Source organism: Triturus cristatus, chromosome 5_2 (genome assembly GCF_964204655.1).
Source record: "Triturus cristatus chromosome 5_2, aTriCri1.1, whole genome shotgun sequence".
In the NCBI taxonomy this organism is placed as follows: Eukaryota; Metazoa; Chordata; class Amphibia; order Caudata; family Salamandridae; genus Triturus; species Triturus cristatus.
This window is the reverse complement of record NC_140588.1, coordinates 1,050,751,865-1,050,766,229: the sequence shown is the minus strand read 5'-3', so window position 1 is coordinate 1,050,766,229 and position 14,365 is coordinate 1,050,751,865.

The window sequence follows — 14,365 nt, the reverse complement described above, 5'->3', positions numbered from 1 at the left end:
GTTCCTCATCCATGCTTTGACAACACCCGCACCTGAAGACACAGCATTATTGTCATAAGCGGACGTTTCAACAGTGAGAGAGAAGGCGAGGACTTGAGGGCTGAGACATTGATTCTATTAGCAGAGAGGATTATAACTTTGCATAGTGGACTTAGCTACATCAAGTGTAGAGGTAAGAGGGGGCTCATCAGGTGAGAGCTGTGAGAGAGGACAGTGTTTATTGTAATGCACACCCTCTACTGCCATATCAGAATGGTAAAGCTTTGCACCTGACCATGTTGTGTGCGCATCAAGTTCTTTTAATATTACCCGCCCCCCCTAAATGTGTAAAAAAATTAGAAAAGAGGTCATGTGCTCCATATAGGTTGTAAACAGCACAATATTGACATCTGTGTGCTTCACACTCCCTTGAAAATGGCATTTAAAGCTTGTCATTAAACCATGCCTCTCCCAGCAATACTGCATCAATGGGGCAAGTTGATATACTTCCATCCAATCGTTGTTTGCCCTAATTTGAGTGCACTGACCACGTTAGGATTACAAGGTCCACTGGAACACCACCATCTACTGTTTCCCCCCAGACCCTTTGTCTGCTCAAATCAGACAAATGGGTAACATTCTGTGGAAAATTGAAGACAAGCATGTGGGAAAGTATGTCTAAATAACATTTATTCATGCATGCCGTTCCACAAAATATTGAGCAATTTTCCTGTCTACTTATAATGGTGCTCACATTGATTAACCTGGTGATTATCAACGTGTATAGTACAAACATATAGGCACTCTATAAAAATGTATCCTAATGACTGAACACAGAAATAATGTTCAAGTGTCAGGAGCCAGGATAGTTGTAGGCAGGTTATGTGACTTGATAATCTTTTCATCTACTTCCTATACCAGTCAGGATATAAAATCTGGTTCTATAGAGGCCTGGGCAGTAAATTCCGTTCGGCTCGCGGAATTCGGGTAATTTTGCATTCCACGGAGAACGCGGAATTGCCGAAAATTCCGCGGTCTTGCGGCTTCGCGGAATTTTTTGCTTGTTCGTGCTTTCAAAATGCGTGTTCGCAAGATATTTCCCCCCGAGCACGCAAACATCATTCGCGAACAGGAAAAAAGCATTGCCAACGGGCAGAACAAGCAATTCCGCGTGTTCGCGGAACTCTGCGTGCTCGTGGAATTTTTTTACCATTTCGCGGAGCATTGCGTAGCGCGACTACGCAAATTCCGCCCACCCCTAGTTCTATCCCATGATAGCCAGTCAGAAGTCGCATAAAACTTCCAAACTCTTAGCAAAGCAGCACGGAACGGAAAGATCTCTCCTCCCCCCTAGACAGCCAGTCAGGACCAATATGGAAATTCTTACCCCTCGCCATCCAGTTCATCTAGGTGCAGAAAGGAAGCCCTGCCATAAGAAAACTTATTAAAAAGCCAATACTGCCAGCAACGTCAATCCAGATCCAAGATGGTCAGATGCTATTCAAGCGACCTAAACCGCTGCTTCCTATGGCAGCCAATCAGGACACAGAAGGACGTTGCTCTCACGACCCTTACTTCTGTTGTTCCAATAGAGCAGCAGAAAATCTAGGAACCAACCAAATAACATTAGGTTTATTTGCTAATTCCTTGAGAATTTATTTTACACACTCACACGTGTGTGTGTGTGTGTGTGTGCATTCACTGAAAAAAACAAAGGTTAAAGTAATGTTATAGTTAGGTGAAATTTTTAGTAAGAATGTAACATTTTAAATGTACAAAACAACAAAAATTCACCAGTTCAAGTTATATCAAGTAACTATAACTCGTGCCCTAAGGTAACTATAACTGGCACCCTTGCCATGCCCAGTTTTCTCAGCAATGTTTTTATTGCAAATGTTGCAGTGATTTTCCCAAAGATGTCTTAGAAGATGCCATGAACGATGTAATATGTGGGTTAATTAGTAATGCATGGTGAGGGGGCGAGTCGAACCCATTGGTGCAGCCCACCTCCCAAAGCGGCTTTGGGCCCCGGGGACCTCATCACCCCTGGGCCTTTTTTTGAGGGAATGGTGGTTCTCGGCCCCTGTCCCCAAGCCACTTAGAGCCCCAGAGACCCCATTGACGGGGGCTTTTGTTTCTTTCTTTTAAGGAAAGGAAGTGAGCAGCCCCTTACCCTAGCCACCTTGGGCCACCTGGATCCCATCCCCCCAGGCCTTTGTTTTTTTTTTATCAAGGGCAGGGTGGTGCAGCCCCCCTCCCCGAATAACAAGGGGCCTCACAGACCGCAGTCCTGAGGCCTAAACATATTTGTTTAGTGGAGGGGGTGTGCGCCCCCCCTTTCTGATCACAAAGGTGACCTGGGGATCCCATTGCCTGGGGCCTTTAAGGGGAAGGGTGCGTTTCCCCAAGCCAATAGTGGCCCCGGGGGCCCCAGCCCCCTGGGCCTCACAGTGTGCATGGGTGTCCCGGTGCCCACCTGCGACACCCACCTAACAGTATGTTTGGGGCCACGGGGAGAGTCCCAGGGCCTGGGTGGCCCCGCCGGCTCCTCGCATGCACCCATCATTGGTGCTGTTCCTGGGTGCTCTGCTAGCCAGCCATGCTCCCACCCAGTTGGAGTAGCTGTTGTGAATTTCCCTGCCCATAAGCGTTCGGGCAGGGAAACTAAAATCCGCTCCTACCTGCCGAGTGGGAACATTTATGTCTTCTCTGCCTATGTTCTTGTGAGCAGGGAAGGCATGTCCGCTCCCTCCCGATGGGAGCTTTAAAAATGCTCCCTCCATGTGGGAGCAGAGTTATGTTTCCCTGTCCACGTTGTTGCCTGCTGTTCTGGGGGTGAGCTCTCTGGGACGCAGTATTTGAGCTGGTCACAAGGGGTGGGTTGGCTGGGACATTTTCAGGTTCGGGTAGAGGGGCCACGTGCTCCCCTCCCCTTTAATTTTAGATTGGCCCCGGGAGCAAAAGTGTTCCTGGCACTGTGCTCAGCGTGGATGGCACTGTGCTAACCCTGTGCTTACAAACACTGCTAGAGAAACAGACATAGGAGGAGAGCAGATTAAGAGAGTCAGTGGTGTTGTAGGATGCTCCATATTGAGTAGCTGCTCTCCACCTACTCTTCGGAACTACCCACAGTTCCCTGTTTCCTTTTTTGCATAATTTATGCAGCACTCTCAGCCGAAGAGGGTATTGTCTTGATTAATACATGGTTCTTCCTTGTGTCTGGACAAAGCTATACCTCTCTGATAATCTCTAACTAGAGCGAAACATGTGTCAGGGGTTACTTTTATTCATTCAGGGTTGGCTTGGACAGTATTTTACCAATCCAAAGCTGTAATACTGTGTACATTTTGTTCCCTTTGACTTCATATTCTCTCCACTCGTTTTGCTTTGCAACATTTGGAACCAACACATACGTTTGTTCAATTTCATGAATAACCTGTGATGCTTTAGAATTAGTTACAATATAATGAGAGTCACGGATGCGGTTCAAATGTCGTTTTCCATTGCCTGGGCTCTGAAGCTTGGGATACTTTTAGGACCAGTCTCAAGCTAAGCCATCTCAAAGCAGAGGCAATTGAAATGCAGGTAGGGCCTTATTAAAACTAGAGGTTTGCCTTCATGCAAGAGTGAGGTGTTGGAGAAGAATGAATTCTATCTACTGGGTGAAAAAGAAAGAACCATGTGATGATTGTTTAACTGTGTCGAAAGTTGTATCCTGTGCATGCCATATTGTTGATATGTGTGGAGCAAATGCTAAGAAACCAGGAAGTGGTTTGTACTATCTGTAAAAGATTCAAGATCGATTGTCTGGTTAGGTAATCTATTGCCTGAGGAGGTTATTGCCAAAGCTGAAGGTAAGGAAAAATTGCTGTCACGGTTTAGAAAGGCAAGTGAAGACAAGACTAAGGGGCTGAAAAGTGAACTATGCACTGTGGTGGAAACAATTGAAATCAGTAGAGTGATGTGAAGAAAAAGATTGAGGGGCCTATTAACAACGGCCAGCGATAATTATCGCTGGCCGCGCTTAGCGATAATTATATTATCGCAGGCTATCTCTAGTATTTATCGCCCTGGTAGCGCGTTATTAACAACGCGTTACTCCAGGGCGATAAAAATTCCAGAGATAGCGAGGTTATCGCCCTTTTGCAGGGAACATCGCTGGTTTTCCAGCGATGTTCCCTGCAAAAGGGCGATAACCTTGCTGATACGACCCACAGGGTCGTATCAGCATAATCCACCCCCTATGTTAGGGATGGCTAAGTCAGGATTTTAGCAGACGTTAGGTTTTGGCGAAAACGGCCGTTTTCACCTAAATCTAATGTGTGCTAAAATCATGTGGGCGGCCTTGTAAATATTGCGATGTAAACATCAGCGATATTTGCAAGGTAGTCCATCTTGGGTACGCCCATTGGAGATGCAAAGTGAGGGGTTGGGAAAAAGGGTGCTAACATGCGATTATGCATGTTAGCACCCTCTTGTAAATAGGGCACTGGTTTTATCTCCGCTTTTTTGGCTTTGTAAGCCAAAAAAGCGGAGATAAAGTCCTTGTAAATATGCCCCTGAGTTGGTTTCTCACTTTTGTGGCAGTTTTCGAACATTGCCTCTCTCAAAAGATGCGCTGCTTTTGGTCATGAGTTTAAAGATGTTGATGCAAAGGCCATTTTGCCAGTATATCAGGATAATTAAAGATAGAGATGTCAAAAGGGTTATTCAAAGGCAAAGTTGTATCTAAAAATATGGACTCGAAGATGGCCGCGAGTTAGAGCATCTGCCCAGATCGCCACCAAAAATACGGCATAATCCTGGCATGAATCCGACCTGGGACCCTCACAAGAGGGGTCGTTAACTTGCTGCTGACGGGTGCTACCAGAAAAGCCCAGTGGTTCCGAAAGTGCAGGGGTCTAGTGCGAGTTACCAGGCGCAACGACCGCGGTGGCGCACAGGAACGTGAGGTCTCTAAACTGCGCAGCAAAAACTTCCATCCCACTTTTGAGTGAGAGGGCCGCGAGTGCGCCTCTACACGTTGCGACACGGAGTGCATGGGCGCTGCGGTGTGCTGGAACTAGCGGAGGCATATCAGGTGGCGGATGACAGAAAGAGGCTCAGTCCAGTGACCGGCGGAGTCGGACAGAGGCAGTGATGTGGAGCAATCCACAGGAATTGGGCCAGTGCAGTAAGTGGAGAGCGTCGCTGACCCATGGGCACCCGCGCTCCCTGGAAACACAGCCCCCGATAGGAGTGGAGGCAAGAGGTGGTCACAGTAAACCAGGGGGCTGACTGAGTGGGCTGCCTAGGGGCTCGCTGAAATACTGGCAGGTTGCCTACATCTGCCCTGTGAAACTATTGCACAGTGGTGGCACAGTAGCCCATAGAGGGAACTTCTTTGTGAATCAACCACTACACCATGGGTAAAACAGACAAGCTTCAATCAAAATTGCAATTTGATCTCTGCAAAACCCCAAGATCGTGGGATCCCACAGCTACTGAGCAAGATGCCACATCTGATGATAAGGACGCAGCAACGGACATGAAAGTGAAACAAGCGTTGCGCACTATACAGCAAAGTCTCTCTAAAATATACAGTAAAATCGACGCACTGTCGTTCTGCATGGATAGGATGTCAGAACATCTTGATAAACATGGGGACAGGCTCAATACAGCGGAGCAACGAATATCTGATATGGAGAATGTCGTGTGGGTGGATGCTGAGACGGACAAAGAAACAGATAAAATGCTGTGTGCGATACAAGCCAAGGCGGAGGATCCCGAAGCGAGATCAAGGTGGAACAACATTCGTATTGTGGGACTGGCGGAGTCGTCCAACAATGGATATGTGGAACAGCATGTGAAGAAGTTGGTCATCACACTTCTAGGTCGGGACACTTTCTCTGAAATATTTATTGTGGAGCGGGCCTATCGCTCCCTGGCACCTCGTCCGATCCCAGGGCAACCCCCAGACCTATAATTGCAAGGTTTTTAAACTACAGGGATCGGGATGCAGCCTTGCGAAAAGCGCATGTACTGGGAACTCTTTGCCATGAGGGCACGGACATATCGCTGTTCCCAGACTTCACGTTACAAGTACAGGAAGCAAGACGGCTCTTCACCCCTGCCAAAAAGAGACTCCGAGAGCTGAACTTGGAATACAGTATGCTATATTCCGCCAAACTAAGGGTCAGATCGGACGGTAAGGTTCTCATTTTTTCACAGACCCTAAAGCCGTCCTGCACTTTCTTAGAGATAAGGAACAGCTCCTGAAACGCCGGGGATCGCCTAGTACTTCCCAGCCACACACTGATGACCCCCTGGGCACAGATGAAAAAGGTGAAGACTGAAAGAAGGTGGAACAGACGCACATGGGGGGCACTATGGGTGGTAAAGTGATTATGAGTGTAACACGCAACATGCAAACCATGAGACTCCAGTGCGGTAGGAACTGTTGAACAATGTTGCGATTGGGATATACAGTCCAGGTTTCGTTTTTCAATATTAGATGTAACATACCGCTGTGAGTTGTATGGATCTGTTAACTATGTGTTAGACATAACGTAAATAATTTTCTTAAATTAGTTGGTTGAATAACTGACCTAGGATACTGCACCCATTTTGCAAAATGGCTGTACTGTAGTACCCCTCACAGCATGTATTATTATAGTTTTCACCTAAATCTAATGTGTGCTAAAATCATGTGGGCGGCCTTGTAAATATTGCGATGTAAACATCAGCGATATTTGCAAGGTAGTCCATCTTGGGTACGCCCATTGGAGATGCAAAGTGAGGGGTTGGGAAAAAGGGTGCTAACATGCGATTATGCATGTTAGCACCCTCTTGTAAATAGGGCACTGGTTTTATCTCCGCTTTTTTGGCTTTGTAAGCCAAAAAAGCGGAGATAAAGTCCTTGTAAATATGCCCCTGAGTTGGTTTCTCACTTTTGTGGCAGTTTTCGAACATTGCCTCTCTCAAAAGATGCGCTGCTTTTGGTCATGAGTTTAAAGATGTTGATGCAAAGGCCATTTTGCCAGTATATCAGGATAATTAAAGATAGAGATGTCAAAAGGGTTATTCAAAGGCAAAGTTGTATCTAAAAATATGGACTCGAAGATGGCCGCGAGTTAGAGCATCTGCCCAGATCGCCACCAAAAATACGGCATAATCCTGGCATGAATCCGACCTGGGACCCTCACAAGAGGGGTCGTTAACTTGCTGCTGACGGGTGCTACCAGAAAAGCCCAGTGGTTCCGAAAGTGCAGGGGTCTAGTGCGAGTTACCAGGCGCAACGACCGTGGTGGCGCACAGGAACGTGAGGTCTCTAAACTGCGCAGCAAAAACTTCCATCCCACTTTTGAGTGAGAGGGCCGTGAGTGCGCCTCTACACGTTGCGACACGGAGTGCATGGGCGCTGCGGTGTGCTGGAACTAGCGGAGGCATATCAGGTGGCGGATGACAGAAAGAGGCTCAGTCCAGTGACCGGCGGAGTCGGACAGAGGCAGTGATGTGGAGCAATCCACAGGAATTGGGCCAGTGCAGTAAGTGGAGAGCGTCGCTGACCCATGGGCACCCGCGCTCCCTGGAAACACAGCCCCCGATAGGAGTGGAGGCAAGAGGTGGTCACAGTAAACCAGGGGGCTGACTGAGTGGGCTGCCTAGGGGCACGCTGAAATACTGGCAGGTTGCCTACATCTGCCCTGTGAAACTATTGCACAGTGGTGGCACAGTAGCCCATAGAGGGAACTTCTTTGTGAATCAACCCACTACACCATGGGTAAAACAGACAAGCTTCAATCAAAATTGCAATTTGATCTCTGCAAAACCCCAAGATCGTGGGATCCCACAGCTACTGAGCAAGATGCCACATCTGATGATAAGGACGCAGCAACGGACATGAAAGTGAAACAAGCGTTGCGCACTATACAGCAAAGTCTCTCTAAAATATACAGTAAAATCGACGCACTGTCGTTCTGCATGGATAGGATGTCAGAACATCTTGATAAACATGGGGACAGGCTCAATACAGCGGAGCAACGAATATCTGATATGGAGAATGTCGTGTGGGTGGATGCTGAGACGGACAAAGAAACAGATAAAATGCTGTGTGCGATACAAGCCAAGGCGGAGGATCCCGAAGCGAGATCAAGGTGGAACAACATTCGTATTGTGGGACTGGCGGAGTCGTCCAACAATGGATATGTGGAACAGCATGTGAAGAAGTTGGTCATCACACTTCTAGGTCGGGACACTTTCTCTGAAATATTTATTGTGGAGCGGGCCTATCGCTCCCTGGCACCTCGTCCGATCCCAGGGCAACCCCCAGACCTATAATTGCAAGGTTTTTAAACTACAGGGATCGGGATGCAGCCTTGCGAAAAGCGCATGTACTGGGAACTCTTTGCCATGAGGGCACGGACATATCGCTGTTCCCAGACTTCACGTTACAAGTACAGGAAGCAAGACGGCTCTTCACCCCTGCCAAAAAGAGACTCCGAGAGCTGAACTTGGAATACAGTATGCTATATTCCGCCAAACTAAGGTTCTCATTTTTTCACAGACCCTAAAGCCGTCCTGCACTTTCTTAGAGATAAGGAACAGCTCCTGAAACGCCGGGGATCGCCTAGTACTTCCCAGCCACACACTGATGACCCCCTGGGCACAGATGAAAAAGGTGAAGACTGAAAGAAGGTGGAACAGACGCACATGGGGGGCACTATGGGTGGTAAAGTGATTATGAGTGTAACACGCAACATGCAAACCATGAGACTCCAGTGCGGTAGGAACTGTTGAACAATGTTGCGATTGGGATATACAGTCCAGGTTTCGTTTTTCAATATTAGATGTAACATACCGCTGTGAGTTGTATGGATCTGTTAACTATGTGTTAGACATAACGTAAATAATTTTCTTAAATTAGTTCGTTGAATAACTGACCAACCCATTTTGCAAAATGGCTGTACTGTTGTACCCCTCACAGCATGTATTATTATAGTTGGCAGCAAATGAGGGAGAAGATATGGTGGCGTGGGGTTCCAGGAGAGATGGCAACATCTGTCCCCAAGTGTATCACACTATATTGCTTGTTTTTCTGGGTGTTTCGTTATGATAAGGGGGTAATGGGGAGAGGGGAGGGATTCAGGGCAGCCACAAAAGTTGTGGGTTTTCGTGTTGTGGGTGGGATGTTTAATTTTGCATGCAGGGTTGAATGCAGTTCAAGAGACAAGATGCAACATTTCAGTACTTGGCATGAGGTACGTACATGGGCCCAATTTTCATGGTTGACATACTCACTTAATGAAATCTGAGGGAGAGAAGGCACAGTCCTTACACCTTATGACCTGGAACGTTCACGGCTTAAACAATAGCAGGAAAGTTCAGAGAGTGGCAACCTACTTCAGGAGACACTCTGTGGCTGTTGCGATTATACAGAAGACACACCTTTCTGCGGAGCATAGCGGGGAGGTACATCGCAAATTACATGGGCAGTGTAACTCTGCAGAATATACCTCGCACGCCAGGGGTATGGGTAGATAAGAGAGCAGGGGTGGATATGACCGGACTATTAAAGGACCCTCAAGGTTGTTCTTTGTATCAAAGGGGATCTTAAATTCCTTGTGGTCGGTGTATATGGACCGAATCATGATGATCGTCATTTTTATTGCTCGTTAGCTGCAAAGTTGGTGCAATGGGAGGGTATCCCACAGGCGGGGGTGGGGATTCCTATCCCAGACATTGACAGATCTCAAGGGCCGCCCAGACGTGCAGCGGCTGTAGCTATAATGGACATCACTCTCAGGGAGAGGTTACACACGCTACTCTTCCGCCTATGACATTCCCACTTGCATCGATTATTAGTTAATTTCGGGGGGATTAAATACCAGAGTCACGGCTTGCACTCATCTGCCCAGGACATATTCTGACCACTCCCACGGTTCAGCTCACAATACAATATAGATCACCCCGGGTCCCGGCATTTTCTTACTCTTTATTAGACACTGTCTTCAAAGCAGGTTTGGCAACGGCAATATGGACTTCTTTAAAACAATTTAGGGTCAGTCCCAATACTTGCTACTGTCTGGGAAACATTTAAGGTGTATATTAGGGGAGTCGCTATTTCCACACATAACAGGAGTATTGCGTTCCATTCGTGGTAGTTTAGCGACCGTAGAAAAATAAATTGGGGACATAGAAAGGGAACTCTCTGGGACAGGCGGAGCCCAGGCCACTGCAAATCTTGAGGAAAAACTAGTTGAGTTTATAGACACTGTAAATGATGAATTATTTAAGCATATGGGGAAGTACGCCACAGCCCACTGTTATGGGGAGCAGGAAAGACCTGGAGCCACGTTAGCCAGGATATTGAGACCTAAGAGGGAATTAGATAAAATTGTAGGCATGATGGACAAACATGGACATCCTCTGCACACTACCGAGGAAATTGCAGACCATTTTCGCTCTTATTATTAGACACTATATACATCACAAATCCATACTGATAGCATTGTCCTTGAGGAGTATTTGTTTTATATTAAAATGCTGTGGCTAGTGACGGAGCACAGAGAGCACCTGATGACGCCTCTGATAGCTGATGAGATTAGTGACGCACTGCGCAGTATGGCCGCAGGGAAGGCTCCGGGGGTGGATGGGCTCACGGTGGCCTTTTACAGAGAGTTTCAATATTTTGATCCCCTATCTTAAAATGCTTTATAAAGAGATTGCAGAATCAGGAATTATGCCCCCCGTCATGCATGAAGCCGTAATTGTCACACTATTGAAGGCAGGCACGCAACCCAACCACTGCTCCTTTTACAGGCCTCTGTCTCTGCTAAATGTGGATGCTAAAATCTATGCGAACATTTTGGCTAACAGCTTTATTGCCAGGTATTATCCGCCCTGAGCAGGCTGGTTTCGTCCCTGGTCGCAATTTGTCACAGAATCTGAGGACTTTGTTTTGAGTGGGGCAGAGATTGAACCCAGAAGTCAAGGCCGCAGTAGTATTTCTTGACCCTGAGAAAGCCTTTGACTCTGTGGAGCGGGGGTTCATGCTTGCAGTACTGCGAAAAACAGGTGTTGGGGATGTTTTCCTATGCTTAGTGTCGGTGCTATACACATCACCCACTGCCAGAGTAAGGATTGGAAATGCTGTCTCAGACTCATTCAACATCACGCGAGGCATGAGACAAGGCAGCCCATTGTCCCCACTGCTGTATGCAATAGTGGCTGAGCCACTGGCCTGTGCCATCCGTGAATATCATGCGCTCAGAGGGCTGAGGTTTCCTGAGCACACACTGAACATTTCGGCATTTGCAGTCGATACTCTGCTATGTATCCATAACCCAGAAGACAATCTGCGCCCACACTACGCGAGGTAGTCCAGTTTGGTGGGTATTCGGGGTTGCGAATCAACTGGGACAAGTCCATCATATTTCCGCTCATCCCAGCCACTGTAGAACCAACTATGGAGTTCCCATTGCGATGGACCACTGAGACAGTGCGATATATAGGTATAAAAATTCACACTGACCCGGCTGTGGTAATCCGGGAAAATTACGGGAAGGCTGCGCAAAAACTAGTTGAAGATGTGGACAAATGGATTAGGCTTCCGCCATCGTTAATGGGTGAGTAGCAATAATGAAAATGGTGATTCTTCCGTGATTTCTCTTTTATTCCAAAACATACCAATTTCTCTACTGCTTACCCTGTTTAAGAATTTGCACACACAACTGATTCGGCTGGCTTGGGCGGGGAAACAACCCCGGATACAATGGGATTCTCTCACTCTGCCTTACGAGTTGGGGGTCTAGGTGCTCCAGATCTAGGGACATATTACAGAGAAACAAACAGCACATTCGCCCATTATTGGATACATGGCCCACAGGACACACCCTTTTTGTGTTTGGAGAGGAACGCAGCAGAACCACATACATTACCTTAAACACTTTTCCAACCAGCCTCCAGACGACTGCACTTCTTTGATTCATTGGCCATCACAGCGCAAGTGTGGCAGACATTGTTACACATGCAAGCAGGGGCTTTCCTATACTAGCCAAAGATGCCACTACACTGGTGCTTATGGTCCCCACCGGGGCAGGACACTGGAGCGAGGCGAGCACTTCGGACTGTGGGTATTCACAAAATGGGAGATATATTTAAGGATGGAGCACTGGGCAACTGGGAGGCTCTACAACATCAGAAAGTGCAGCGGGCAGGTACAGCGTTGTTTCACTTTTTCAGCGCTAAGCACACCTGGCATGGTCTCCTGGGTGATGACATGTTGGAACCGCAAGCCATGGGGCTCTCACCACTCTTATTAAAGTTAGTGATCCCTTTAAACTGATTTCTAGATTCTACACCAGTATTCAGGAAACCCGTCGGACAAAAGTCCTGAAGGTCAGGCTGGATTGGCAATGGGACCTGGGTGCTTCAATAAGCGATAAATTATGGAAATATTGCTGTTCCCCACCCGGTCCGTCTCTCTCTACGGTAGACATAGGCTCATTCACTTTACATTTTTACATAGAGCTTATTGCACCCCAGAGCTGCAGTTCCGGTATGGGTTATCAGAGAGCTCCCGTTGTCCAAGATGCGGGGTGGAGGGGGCAGGCTTCTGGCACCTGGCTTGGCAGTGTCCTGGGATTCAGTTATTCTGGAGTACAGTGTTCCAGGAGTTAGGGACCATTATTAGTGCAGATTTGGAACCGGACCCCAAGATGGTGATGCTGGGGTGGGATTTAACCGTGGGAAAAACACTGCACCCTTTATTAGCTAATGGACTCTTTTTAGCAAAGCGCCGTGTGGCAATTCGATGGGCAGGTGGCCCGCTACCAACCTTACAGGAATGGCATGCTGACATGCTGTATTGTAACACGCACGCTAACATATACAACGAGCTGCTCCCTCCCATGAGCTGACCCAATAGCTGTTGGGGTCCATATCAAACATATCTCCTAAGTAAAACTGTAAGTACAGAATTAGACCCAAATGACAACACTAACACGACTTAATCCAAGGAGCCCCATGTGTAGTGGAGCACGGAGTATGGGGCCTGTAGTGTGGCCCAACAGGTAGAGCTGCTCAGAAAGTGCTCGACCTTGGCTATGTCTTCTGTCAGCAGAATTGGTCGGGAGATAGTATGTGGGTGTATGATTTGCTCCAGGTTCTTTGTTATGTATCAGATTGTAAATGGCCATATGCACTGTTATGCTGTCATGCATGGACGTGATATGACGGTTTGCTAAGTTGTATGTATTATGCAATCCAATAAAATCGATAAAAATAAAAAAAACATAAATTTGTTTCTTACACCTGCTTGGATAGCTTTTATATTCACTGGGGTGTGTCGCCCAATTCTGTGATTCACAGATTAATTTTGCTTTTCCTAATAGACTTGCAGACTTAAAATTGGCATGTGCGCCGATTTTCTTTAACACTTGGTAGTGCCCATTTGAACACTAATAAAAACACTTTATAATCATTGTCATAGGTGACAATTAAAAAAAATTGGAGCTTAGAAGAACATGCATGGTTATAAAATGAATCTCCTTTTATACACAATGTTTATTCTTCTTATACCAGTGCATATGATTTTGGATTCAAGTTCACCTTATACTATTATTAGTAAGGTCTCTTTTATCACGTTTTAGGGATTGCTTTCATGACTTCCATCACTGGCCGAGGTTCTGGTAGCATTTGAAGGTCATTAAATTGAACTGATAGAGTATGTCAGTACTGATGTAAGAAACAAAGAAGGAACAGCTCATAATAAGTGTATGTTTCGTTCATGGGAGCGTTTGTTTTTGAGGGTGTGATCAAATGGCGGTGAGAAATTGTTCAGGATTATTGACCAGAAGAACAATTGTTATCAGTACAGGATATTAGGAAGACGAAAAGTGTTGTAACGAGTATTCTTTAAGTATTTGATTAGTAGCTGGAAATTCTTGGTATTTATGTCCATAAAATATGTTTATAATGTTAATCCTGTTCAACAGAAAATGCCTGTGTAACTCTAAATAAAATAAATGAATTGAATCAAACACTGGACAATACGGTTAAGAATCTTTAATACAGTAAATTGAATTTGTAATATTGATACCACTGATAGCTTTGGCTTACACCAAAGATGGCAATCTGCGTTTCTGTGTAGAATTGATAGTACTGAACATAAACATGTTTCACTCATGTCCTTTGCCAAAGTGGGTGAAATGGTAAGTATTGGGAAAGAATGCTTCAACAGTTTCCAATTTGGAATTTCAATCATCTTAGAACCAGATTGAACACTGGAGTCATGGCAAGGGGTGGGCGGTAAACTCCGCTCAGCCGGCGTAGGTTGCAGAGATTTGCCACTCTGCGTTCCACTTGGAGCACGGAGTTCGACAAACATTCCGCCAACTGAAGCGTG